Source organism: Erinaceus europaeus, chromosome 15 (assembly GCF_950295315.1).
Source record: "Erinaceus europaeus chromosome 15, mEriEur2.1, whole genome shotgun sequence".
Taxonomy (NCBI): Eukaryota; Metazoa; Chordata; class Mammalia; order Eulipotyphla; family Erinaceidae; genus Erinaceus; species Erinaceus europaeus.
In genome coordinates, this window is record NC_080176.1 from 31,436,240 (window position 1) to 31,450,354 (window position 14,115).

Sequence of the window (14,115 nt, forward strand, 5' to 3'; positions counted from 1 at the left end):
GTTACTTTTTGTGTGTGTGTATGAGCAAGTTTGTGTATTTCAATTCTCTATAGTCCATGTATGAATAAAGCCATCTGTTGTTTTTCACTTCTTTACTTGCTTCACTAAGTTTAACCTCCTCTCATTCCTTCCTTTTTGGCAGAGAATATCATTAATTTGTTTTATTAGTGATTTAATATTGATTTACAAAAGTATAAGACAATAGGGGTATAATTCCACATGGTTCCCACAGCCAGAGTCCTGTGTCCTTATTCTCTCCATTGGAAACAGCAGTAGTTCACTCAAGGTCACAGATAAGGGTTGACTTTATACCTATCAGTATCTCTTTCTATTAGATAAATGTTTTTTTTTTCTTTTGCTCATTTTTTTTATGGGTCAACCTTCACTTCCTAAGTCACACCTATACCTATTACTACTTCTGAGCATCCTTTTTTCTCTTCTCTCTCAGATAAGAGAAACTATGCCTTACTTCCTTTGGTGTTTTCCAGATTTGTCTCCCTTTCAATGATGGTATACAAACAAGATTCCTTTGGGTCCTGGTGGAACTGGGGTTCAGAGCCCTCTGCTCATCTTCTCTTATCATTTATCCCTTTGGGAGAATGGACAAAAAGAGAATATTGTTGGTTGGGGGGGGGGGGAAGAGAATACTGTTTGTATGCAATATTTATTTTGTATTTAAATAGGAATTAAGAACACACTGGGTAGTGTTTTTCCCGTGCATACATAATTATGTTACCACTCTCTTTAATACAACTAAATTTCATGTAGTTGAATCATTTCTAAGACTGACAGTCTATCAGTAGTGTTTCCTGTAATACAAGGGCTTGGCAAATTTTTCTGTAAAGGGATGGATAGTAAATATTTTTGGCTGCATGTTCTGTATAGTCTTCGTCACAACCAATCAACTCCGATGTTATAGTACAATAGTAGTCATAGAGAAGACTTGAATATGAGTGACAATATCCCAGTAAAACCTCATTAGTTTGATACAATTTTCACTTGTCACAAAATATGATTCTCTTGGCTTCTTTTCCACTCTTTAGATCATGGGCTGTACAAAAATGAGTGATGGATTGGATCTGGCCCTCATGCTGCAGTTTCCAGCCTCTGCTTTTATATGCGCTACATGCCAGGCAGAGTCACTCCTTAGTACTTCAATGTCTGCTGAGTGCCACACAGGGTGCTAAGCCAGAGATCAGGATAGTAAACCTTTGCCCTGGAGAAGCTGACAGTTGAACTGGAAAGAACATACAGATGGGGCTGTATCACAATATTAGATGTTAAACAGAAAATATCACTTTATGACAGAGCCACCATCACTTTACAAGCTTGGGAGAGGGAGATCACTTTGACCGAAGGAATGTTCTGCTGAGATATGACCAAGTTCTAGACCCAAGGAATCAGAGCATTAAAAATATATTGGGCGGGGGGGAGGCACTGGCACACCTGGTTAAGTGCTCACATTACCTGCAGGAGGAAGTTTCACAAGTGGTGAAGCAGGTCTGTAGGTGTTTCTATGTCTCTGTCCTTCTCTATGTCCCCCTTCATTCTCAATGTCTCTCTGTCTCTATCCAATAATAAAATAAATAAATATTAAAAAAATAATTCAAAAATATATTGGGAATATGATACCTTCTTTTGGGGAAATATGGGTGAACTGGGAATGATGAAAATATCAGTTATTCTATCACTACTTTCTCATTCATGCCTTCATTTAATCTCATGAACATTTTAAGGGACCAAGTGGTGGTGCACCTGGTTAAGCCCAGGCATTGTCATGAGCCCTGCTCCCCATCTTCAGGCAGAAGTTTCATGAGCAGTAAAGCAAAAACTTCATGTGTCTCTCTGTATATATATATCTCCCTTTCTGCTCTCAATTTGTCTCTGTGCTATCAAATAAAGGAATAAAAAAAAGGGAAAAATACCAGCAGGAGCAGTAGATTCTTTTTTTCAGGCAGTAAGCCCCAGTAATAATCCTAGTAGCAATAAAATAATAACAACAACATCATTTTAAATCATGCCATAAAGATAGTTCATCCTGGAGAATACTTGCTTTGCCATGGGCTTAACTCAGGTGGTTTCAACCCAGCACCTACTGCATTGTAGATAGCTTTGGTGTTGTGTCTTTCCTTCTCTTTGTCTCTTATTGCTTGTCTGGATGCCTGTCTTCCTTCTTTTCCCACCAAGATAATTGGTGGGGCTCAGAACCTGTCTGACTTCACTGTTCCTGATACAAACATACACACACACACACACACACACACACACACACACACACACACAACTAAAGAGGGAGAGATAGAAAGGTTGTTGCAGTTCCTCATACATGATAACATGTGCTCTCTCTGGTTAAAAACTACCTAGCCCTTTTGTCTTTCTAGAGAGGTTGACCTGGAGTAGTGAAGTCCTAGAAACACCAACAAAAGAACATTCAAACATAAAGCACAATATTTATTTATTTACTTATTGCCACCAGAATTTTTGTTGGGGCTTTGCACCTCTACAGCTCCACCATTCCAGCATGTCCCCTTTTCTTTAATGACAGAGATTAAAAGATAAAGAAGAAGAAAAAAGAGAGATACCACAGAAATTACCCACCACTTGTGAAGCTTTGCTTTTTCATGGGTGGCTGGGATGACTTGAGTCCTAGTCCTTGCACATGGTAAAGTCTGTGCTCTACAGGCTGAGCTATCTCCCAGCCACTAGCACAGTTTTCAAGACCTTTACAGTTAGTACAAAATACTCACCGCCTAAATTCAAACATTAACATTTGTCACACTCTACCACCTATTTTTTATTCTACCCATCCATTTTATTTCAAAGTAGATTTAATACTCAAGATGTTTTCTCATAAATATTAAGCTATATTTATTATGATTATTTTACCATGTACATATGTGATTCTACTCCTTTCAGTGGACTTTGTTTTCTTTTAAATTTCACATAGAGAAGGAGAGGCACCATAGCACTCCTCCACCATTCATAGACTTCCCCTCTGGTGCCTTCCTTGGTGTCCTGTGTGGTGCCAGGAACTTGAACCCAGGTCCTTGTGCATAGCAGAAAGGTGTACTCTGCCAGTAGGCTATCTCCTACTCCCTGGATTATGTATATTATTAATTAAAAGTTTATGTTGGTTTATAGTTTTTTTCTTTGGGGTAAGATCTATATACAGTGAAGTTTATGTGCTGACAGAAAGATGTGCATTCTCTGAGATTTAACAAGGTTAATTCCTGTATAACCTAACCTCCCCACCAAGATGTTTGCACACTTAACAAAACTTCCCCCAGTCAGTTCTTGTCCCCATCCTACCCCTAGAGGAACAGCTGCTCAGATTATGAAATTACACAGAAGCTTTCATTTGGCTTTGTTATTTTGTCATCTCATATTTTGGCTTTATCTGCTTGGCTGTAGTATTCTTGAAAGCAGAAGGCTCAAAATGTAGTTATTTTCCCCAAAGAAAGTATGTTTTTCAGTGAAGGATGCCTGGTATTCATTAGCAAAAATAGTGGTTCAATTTCATATATGTTACCATTGATTGCAATAAAATGGATTGCAATGTTTACAATATAATTTCTTAAATGTCTGTTATATCTACCAATTTACATAGTTTATATTGTTTAATCTTTATAATAGCTAGCATTGTATTTTACAGAAGAAATAGAGGGAATGAATTGAAGTAGCTGAGTCACATTATTTCTGACCTTTCCCATCAGATGTCAATTGAGTAATGGGGGTGACAAAGAATAGAGATAGGTATTTGAGATGTGAATGATCTTGGAGATGCTCTGGAGCTGTTTTTAGACTCAACAAGTGAGTGGAGTGGAGATGTTCAGTAGAAACATATTTTTTTTTTCTTTTGTAACAGAAGGAATATTTCAAGGGCTACATTTATCATTTTGGATTAAAAATTATTTCCCCCTAATCTCATAGGTTAAAGATGGTCCTATCTTCTTCAGTAGAAGACTATAGCTTATAAAAGTTGTTTCTTAGGATCTCAAGATGCTGTATAATAGTCATATCATTGCATTTCACTGCAATGTTGAATATTTAAGATACTGCCTTTAAAAAAAAGCCCCCTGAAGAAAATGGCAAACCTAAACAATACTATAAACTGAAAAGGAAACTGGCTTTTGTTGTTGTTGTTGTTGTTGCTGCTGTTGAGAATAGGAATGCTTCCAATTATACATCTTCAGACCAGTATATATATATATATATATATATATATATATATATATATATATATATATATCTGCAGATGTCTATCTTTCTCTCCCCTCTCTGTCTTCCCCTCCTCTAGATTTCTCTCTGTCCTATTCAGCAACATCAATGCAGCAATAACAACAATAATAATAACAACAATGAACAACAAGGGCAACAAAAAGGGAAAAAAATAGCATCCAGGAACACCGAGCCCCAGTGATAACCCTGGAGGCAAAAAAGAAAGAGGTACATTTCTTAGAACATTTATTTAGAAATACTATGTTTAGTGCTTGAGTCTTACATGTAGCATTCAGATTGGGTAGTCATCCAGCCTACAGCAGAACTGACTTCATCCCACCTCCTAGAAGCTTTATCAGATAAAAGTGTATCATGCATTCTGATACTTGATATGCTTTGAGCACCACCTTCAACTTATGATGTGTATGGACCCTACAAAATTCTGTTAAGCAGCTAACTACCATTGAACTTTGGGCTTGCAGGTACTTGGAGAGTTGTTGGTACTCTAATGCTTGCACAAAGGTCTAGTTGTAGCTATTTACTAAATTAACAGTGCTTCTTCTAGTAAAACAATGAACTACAATGCATAAAAATCGATTACCATACAAGGTATTAATTTAAATAAGATTATGGTACTTGAAAATTTCTTTTTCCTGGAGAGATATCTTAGTGGTATAGCACTGGACTTCCATGCTTAAAGTTCCTATGTTTGACCACTGCACCACATATGCATGAGACAAATGATGCTTTGGTCTCTTTTTCTCTCATAAAAAATGAGTAGAAAATAAACAAGAAAAACTATTTGAAATGATTGTATTAGTAACTTTTTCTCAAGTTAACACCAACATAAAATGGCTATGTTCATGTAATTTCTTTTCTCAATTTGGTATGACTTGTATACCTCCCAGTAGTAGATTTTGCCATTGTATTGCATGATTAAAGTGTCCATCAAAATTTTAAAGTTGGTGAACAGTATTAAAAATCCATCACCAGCTTCTGTAAACTGTACGGAGAACTATGAACTACTAGAAGAAATGGAAATACTTTAATTAACTCAAGTAGGACTAATCAAAGCAAAGCAACCAGTTTATTCAATTGAACATGTTAATGTCTATTCATCCATAACATGGCTGAATGTTTATGTCATTTGTTAAAAGCCATTTCATTGCTTGTACAAGTGAAAGCTGTTGTTCAGCATGGGCCTGAATTCCTTAGGGGCTTTTCACCCTTATAAGAATTATATGTAATAATTTCCTTAGCATCCTAGTCTCTGAATGCATTTTACTCCAATAATATTAACTTTTTTTTTAATTTAAGAAAGGATTAATTAACAAAACCACAGGGTAGGAGGGGTAGAATCCACACAATTCCCACCACCCAATCTCCATATCCCACCCCATCCCCTGATAGTTTTCCCATTCTCTATCCCTCTGGGAGCATGGACTCAGGGTCATTGTGGGTTGCAGAAGGTAGAAGGTCTGGCTTCTGTAATTGCTTCCCCGCTGAACATGGGCGTTGACTGGTCGGTCCATACTCCCAGTCTGCCTCTCTCTTTCCCCAGTAGGGTGGGTCTCTGGGGAAGCAGACCTCCAGGACACATTGGTGGGGTCTTCAGTCTAGGAAAGCCTGGCCGGCATCCTGATGACATCTGGAACCTGATGACTGAAAAGAGAGTCAATATACGAAGCCAAACAAATTGTTGAGCAATCATGGACCCAAAGCTTGGAATAGTGGAGAGGAAGTGTTAGGGGGGTACTCACTGCAGACTCTAGTGTACTTCTGCTTTCAGGTATATATTTTGCAGTAGTTTACGGATACGTGTGAACATATGCTCTCTCTCACAGAAACTGGTGTATATCTAGGTTTTGGGACTTTGTTAGAAAGTGAACCACCTGAGATGGAATTAGAGTATACTATGAAAGGAAAGGTCTCACCCGAGTAATGAAGCTGAAGGGTTGTCATTCCACATGTGAAGTCTCTGGACACAGTCTGAGCTGCAGCATGTTGAGGTGGCAATCTTTGCGTTGGTTAGGTTGTGATCGGCAGATGCAATATTATTAGATATGGATCGGGAGAGGCATACGGGAAAGTGGGCCCTATCCAATGGTTCCAGGACTGGGGGAAGTAGAGGCTCTATAACAGAGATGTGAGGTTCCTGCTGTCTTAGGGTTCAAAAAGACAATCAATAGTTAATGTTATCATCACATTATTTGGTAATTGGGTTAACTTTGAAAAGTCCTTTTGTTAGGGTTTGCTGTACAGTACCCAGTATCTTGTATATAGCTGTGCTTTGGTTGCTTCTGATCTACTTGGTCTAGGCTTTTGAGAGAATCTGCATATCAATTACAGAGCCTATATATTAAAAAGATTCAGTTTGTGTTTTTTTTAATTTTATATTTATTTATTCCCTTTTGTTGTCCTTGTTGTTTTATTGTTGTAGTTATTATTGGTGTCGTCGTTGTTGGATAGGACAGAGAAAAATGACAGAGAGGAGGGGAAGACAGAGGGGGAGAGAAAGATAGACACCAACTGACCAATTCTTCACCACCTGTGAAGCGATTCCCCGTAGGTGGGGAGCCAGGGGCTCAAACCAGGATTCTTACGTTGGTCCTTGCGCTTTGTGCCACGTGCGCTTAACCCACTGCGCTACCGCCCGACTCCCTCAGTTTGTGTTTTGAAAAACTTCGAGACATACAATTAATTTTCCCCCTCTCATATTAATTAACTAGTGATTTATATGACTACATTTTACTAGGAGTGTACATAAACACCATTCCCACCACCAAAAGACTGTGACCCATCCCTCCCACCCATTCTCACCCCCCACTGGCCCAGGAAGCTGCATGTCTACCCCTCACCACAGGGTTTTTACGTTAGTGCCCTACTTACAATTTGGTCAAGTCCTGCTTTTAGTTTCCCTTTCAGATCTTCTTACTCAACTTCTGTTGATGAGTGGGATCATCCCATACTCATCTTTATCTTTCTGACTTAGCTCCCTTAGAGGAAAACATTGGTAAAACAGTTTCCCACCTACACCTCAAGGACATCTTTGATGAATCAAACCCAATTGCAAGGAAGACTAAAGCAGAAACAAACCCATGGGACTACATCAAATTGAAAAGCTTCTGCACAGCCAAAGAAACTATCACACAAACAAAGAGACCCCTCACAGAATGGGAGAAGATCTTCACATGCCAGACATCAGACAAGAAACTAATCACCAAAATATATAAAGAGCTCAGCAAACTTAGCACCAAAAAAGCAAACGACCCCATCCAAAATGGGCAGAGGATATGAACAAAACATTCACTACAGAGGAGATCCAAAAAAACTAACAAACATATGAAAAACTGCTCTAGGTCACTGATTGTCAGAGAAATGCAAATTAAGACAACACTAAGATACCACCTCACTCCTGTAAGAATGGCATACATCAAAAAGGACAGCAGCAACAAATGCTGGAGAGGTTGTGGGGACAGAGGAACCCTTTTGCATTGCTGGTGGGAATGTAAATTGGTACAGCCTCTGTGGAGAGCAGTCTGGAAAACTCTCAGAAGGCTAGACATGGACCTTCCATATGATCCAGTAATTCTTCTCCTGGGGTTATACCCCAAGGACTCCATAACACCCAACCAAAAAGAGGTGTGTACTCCTATGTTCATAGCAGCACAATTCATAATAGCTAAAACCTGGAAGCAACCCAGGTGCCCAACAACAGATGAGTGGCTGAGAAAGCTGTGGTATATATACACAATGGAATACTATGCAGCTATCAAGAACAATGAACCCTCCTTCTCTGACCCATCTTGGATAGAGCTAGAAGGAATCTTAATTTCTTTTATGAAGAAATGCAACTATGGATACCTTGGTGCAGATCCTGCCCCCAATCATCTCTTAACCTTCATAGGAAAGTTATCTTTTTCCTATTTGCATAGTAAGCTTAGTAAATGCACTGAATACTATTTTAAGTATGTGTTATACATTATATCATCTAGTATTTGAACAATATCATTGTACAAATGATGACATAAATATTGTACAGTGTTGTAACTAATAAGACTAGAAATTTCAGACTATTCATTGTGTTGAAATTAGTTCCAGAGGTGACTATTACTCACCAACATGAAATTCCTATTCTAACTCCTTAAGTGAGGTGAACTAAAATCAGTTGGGGTTAAGGGTTTTTTTTCCTATGTTATTACCATCTAGGATATTTAAAGACATTGCATAAAATTTCCACTTTTTGTTAATTAGTTTTATATTTTGAGGCAGGAAGTTACACTGTGTAACTGAAGACTACTTTAGTACCTTCAGTGCAGTCTTCAATATGTATAAAATGTGGAAATTTAAGGGTTCTATTTAGGCAACTGAAAGGCTCACCAGGTTAAGTACACAAGACCTGGATTAAAGTTCCAGCACCACATAGGAACACTTGTACCAGAGGAAGCTTCAGGAATGGTGCTGAATTGTCTCTGTCTGATCTCTCTCTGTGTGTCTTTGAAATTAGAAGAAAAACAAAGGCCACTACTAGTGGCACAAAAACTATGACAGGTCAAAAGGAAAAGGTTTTCTACTTAATTATAAATAATTATTTTCACTATTAAAAGAAGTATGAGGGTGGGAGAGACCGCATATGGTTATGCAAACAGACTCTCATGCCTGAGGCTCCTAAATCCCAGGTTCAATCCCCCACACCACCATAAACCAGAGCTGAGCAGTGCTCTGGTGTTTCTCTCTCTGCATCTCTCTCAAAAAAATTAAATAAATAAAATTAAAAAAGAAGAATTCTTAAAAAAAAAAAAGAAGTATGAAGGTTTAAAAATAGACTTCTCTCATTCTAACATAGCAACACCGTTTGCTTTACTTCTTACAAGTCACTTTCTGTGTTTTCTTTTTTAAAAAAGTATCTTAAAGTGTAATATATAACCCATAAAATCCACCTATGTTGTATATATCATTAAATGAGTTTTAATAAACTTACAGATTTTTGTAGCCACCACCACTATTTAATATTAGAATATCAGCATCACTCCTTTCTCTCATTTTCTAGTTTCTTAAGTTGAAAGCTTCTGTTCCTACATTATTTCTACTTACTTATTACCACAGATATTTATGATACTACATTAACTGAACCTCACATATTTGATATATTGTAGATTTCTTTTTCTTTATTATTTAGTTTGTCACACACATGAGAGACATGTATTCTATTGTTGAACCACCTCTTGGGCCCTTTTTTTTTTAAGTTAAAATACTTAGGAGATGGCACAGTAGATAAAGCATTAGACTCAGGCATAAGGTCCTGAGTTCAGTTTCTTGCATTACCTGTGCTAGAGAGATACTCTGGTTCTTTCTTCATTTATATCATTAATGAGTAAATACTAGAAAAAAATGTACTGTAGAAAATAAAATTCTTCCTCAAATTTCATCTCATCCTACCTCATGTTTAGAAATGTGCTGATTGTGTGGTCTGGGAGGTGGCACAGTGGATAAAGCCTTTCTCTCTCTCTCCTTACTTTCTCATTAATAAATAAAATCTTTTTTAAAAAGAAAGAGAAATACTTTGATTTGATTTAAAATTTGTACATTTTTAAATTTTGCTTTTGATTTGTAGTTAGAAATGATGATTTCAATTCTTTTAAGTTTATCAATATTTGTTTTATGACCTACCATATGGTGCTTGAAAAAGATATAAGACTGTTTAGTCTATGCTGGAGCGAGAGCTCTCTGGGGAGGGTGCCTTTAGTGCCATGTGCTCAACCCTGATTCAAGCCCTTGCACCTCATGGGAAATGCTATAGAAATGGAGGGAGCTTTGGTGCTTGATCTGTTGGTTGGCAGTGAAGTAAAGGTGTGCTTATTGATTTGTTGGTCTACCTGTTTTGTCCATATTCAGAGTAGAATATTGAGGTTTCCATCAATTAATATTGGGATGTTTCTTTAACCCTTGAGTTTTGTGAATGTGTTCCTTGTATTTTAGGACTTCTTATGGGTGTATAAGTGTATGTTACATATATTCCTGGTGGATTAATTAATTATAAAATGCACCTATTTGTCTTTAGTAACAATTTTGTTTTAATGATTTTATCTGGTAATATATTCTAGAGCACCCCATTCATTGTTTGTAAGGTTTATATATATAATTTTTTTCTTACCTCCAGGGTTATTGGTGGGGTGCAGTGCCTGCACTACAAATCCACTGCTCCTGGAGGCTATTTTTGCCCCTTTTGTTTATCATTGTTTTTACTACTACTGTTGTTAAAATTCGGAGGCTCCAGCAGGCCTGGCTAGCTTCACGGGCAGGTAACAGAGACGACCAGAGACATACGGCTGGGAAGGGAAGCTGTATTTCTTTATTCAGGAACAACGATTAATAAACTAACCCAAACTAATCACTAAACAGAACTCTGTTGCCTCTTTCCCCCGCAGCAGTGCCAAGCACTCTCGAACTCTAGGATTCTAGAACTCCGGAACTCTCTCTCGGGGCTCCTTGGGGCAGGACAAGCGGGCCCGCGAAACTAGCAGGACTGAACCAATTTTCTTGGCAGAGGGAGAGTTAGAACAACCCAATGTAAAGCATACAACAATCCCCCCTTTTCTTTTTAACTAAATGACTACAGTATCAAGGGTGTGGGGTGAACAGAAACCTATATCGTACAGGCATTTTTAAAAAAGAAGCTGGCACAAACATGAAAGAGGCAACAGAGTTCTGCCTTTTCCACCTGGTGGAGCAGCCAGCCAGCCGGCTGCACCCAGACAACCCCGCGCACCACACCCGCAGCCCCGCAGCCCGCAGGAGGCGGACGCCAGCACACAGGAGCCCGACGCCAACATGCAGGAGCCCGATGCCACCACACAGGAGCCCGATGCCAACACGCTAGAGCCCGATGCCAACATGCAGGAGCCTGATGCCAACACGCAGGAGCCCGAGGCCAGCCCACAAGAGCTGGCTCTCCACTGCATGGTGTGGGGCACTGGACGCATGATCCCTCCATGCTGCTTGGCCACTGCGAGCAGGACAGCAGACATGGCAGGGCCATGGGGCAGGGCCGCGGCAGCCTATCATGGCCACCACCCCAGGGCACCTCGGCCCGCGCCTTCTACAAGGCTGGCCCGCCCGCCCTCAGGCTATGAATTCTATACAGATCCCGGACCTCCCAGACCCCCAGGCCCCCTGCCAAAACTGGGCATCCTGGCCAAGATCTCCAGCTTGGGTCTGAAGGCAGACGAGCTAAAATACGCAGAGATTCATACAGAGATGCAACCTGCAATTCCTAGAAGTAAAGCTGCCCAAAAGAACACCACTGGACAACGCACCCCCCCCCAACAACTAAGACAGTACCTATCTAAATTCGTGTTTAAAATGACATGTCTTCGTAACAAAGGTTTCTCTCCTTGTGTATTAATGACCATGTTTATGTGTGTGTTTAAAGTTTGGTAAACAGTGACTTTAAGGCTAAATTCTTACTAGACAAAGTTAAATGAAAAAGGTTTTCAACATAATTCTCATAAAGATAAAATTAACTTACATTTAAAGTCTGAGATAAAAATTAGTTAACAATCAATATATTTTAACTAAGTTGGTCTAAACAAAAGGTTAAATAGACTTGTTGATATGTAAAACTCTCCATTACCTTCTCTATTAGAAATGGTAGATTACACAATGGCTATGCTAATTATTCTCATGCCTGAGGTTTTCTTTCCTGCGCACACCTAGGGTGTGTCTCTATCTTGAATGAGTGTAACAAAAGGTTAAAAAGACGTTGTTGATATGTAAAAGTCTCAAATTCCTTCTCTATTAGAAACGTTAGATTGCGCTATGGTTATGCTAATAACAAGTTTTGTTTCATAGTAAGTAAATTGCAGCCAGCTGCCTTTGGGACTCTAGGCCGTTCCCCGCCCCCCAGAGGCAAGAAATGTTTTTTTTTAAGCTGATAAAGTTTTGTCCACAGAGGCAAAAAATGGCTCCCTCAGGCCTTCCCTTGGCAGCACACTGGTTCTTGTTACTTGCTTACATGTTTCTCCATGTTTGTGCCAGTTTCTTTTTTTAAAATGCCTGTATGATAGAGGTTTCTGTTCACCCCACACCCCTGATACTGTGGTCATTTAGTTAAAAAGAAAAGGGGGAATTGTTGTATGCTTTACATTGGGTTGTTCTAGCTCTCCCCCTGCCAAGAAAATTGGTTCAGTCCTGCTAGTTTCGCAGGCCCGCTTGTCCCTGCCCCAAGGAACCCAGCAAGAGTTCCAGAGTTGGAGAGTGCTTGGCGCAGCTGCGGGGGAAGGAGGCCGGAGAGTTCTGTTTGGTGATTAGTTTGTCTTAGTTTATAAATCGTTGTTCCTGAATAAAGAAATACAGCTTCCCTGCCCAGCCATGTGACCCTGAGTCTCTGTTACTCACCCGTGGAGCTACCCCAGCCAGCTGGAGCCTCCGAATTTTAACAACATACTACTGCTGTCGTTGTTGGATAAGACAGAGGGCGAGAGAAAAATAGACACCTGCAGACCTACTTGACTACTTGTGAAGCAACCCCCCAGCCAGTGTAAGTGGGGGGCTTCAACCAGGATCCTTCTGCCGGTCCTTGCACTTAGCACCATGTACGCTTAACCAGGTGTGCTACTGTCCAATCCCCTGGCTTTTTTATATTTTTATTGAGATACAATTAGCATGAAACATGTGTTAGTTTTAGGTGTTCAACATAATAGTTTGGCATATATATATTGAAATCATTGCAGCATGTCTAGTTAACATCCATAACTATGCATAGTTATAAAGTTTGCCTGTTCTTTCATTTTTTTCAGTTTTTCTTTAAATCTATATTTGAATGTAAAATGTGCTCCTGATAGCTAGCATATAGTTAGATTTTAAATCTAAGAAACTTCAGACTTTTTTTTTGATTTTTAAAAAATAGTTTAGTAGTGATTTAATGAAATTACATTTTTTAATTTCTTTATTGGGAAATTAATGTTTTACATTCAACAGTAAATACAATAGTTTGTACATGCATAACATTTCTCAGTTTTCCATATAAAAATACAACTCCCACTAGGTCCTCTGTCATCCTTCTTGGATCTGTATTCTCTCCCTACCCCTACCCACCCCAGAGTCTTTTACTTGGGTGCATTATGCCAATTCCAGTTCAGGTTGTACTTGTGTTTTCTCTTCTGATCTTGTTTTTCAACTTCTACCTGAGAGTGAGATCATCCCATATTCATCCTTCTGTTTCTGACTTATTTCACTTAACATGAATTTTTCAAGGTCCATCCAAGTTCGGCTAAAAATGGTGAAGTCACAGTTTTTAATGGCTGAGTAGTATTCCATTGTGTATATATACCACAACTTGCTCAGCCACTCATCTGTTGTTGAACACCTGGGTTGCTTCCAGGTTTTGGCTATTACAAATTGTGCTGCTAAGAACATATGTGTACACAGATCTTTTTGGATGGGTGTGTTGTGTTCCTTAGGATATATCCCCAGGAGAGGAATTGCAGGGTCATAGGGTAGGTCCATTTCTAGCCTTCTGAGAGTTCTCCAGACTGTTCTCCACAGAGGTTGGACCAATTTACATTCCCACCAGCAGTACATTAGGGTTCCTTTGACATCACAACCTCTCCACCATTGGCTGCTGCTACCTTTTCTGATGTATGACATTCTCACAGGAGTGAAGTGGTATCTCATTGTTGTCTTTATCTGCATTTCTCTGATAAGCAAAGACTTGGATCATTTTTTCATGTGTTTCTCGGCCTTGTGGATCTCTTCTGTGGTGAATATTCTGTCCATGTCCTCTCCCCATTTTTGGATGGAATTATTTGTTTTCTTGTTACTGAGTTTGGCAAGCTCTTTATATATTTTGGTTATTAGCCTCTTGTCTGATGCATGGCATATTAAGATCATCTCCCA

General features: G+C 39.1%; 1 protein-coding gene across 9 annotated transcripts in view; it reads left to right on the plus strand.

The window, feature by feature from the left end:
- The window catches only part of AUTS2 (activator of transcription and developmental regulator AUTS2), a 1,407,660-nt gene that overhangs the window by 753,135 nt on the left and 640,410 nt on the right, over nt 1–14,115 (plus strand). The gene's annotated exons all lie outside the window — the stretch shown is intronic.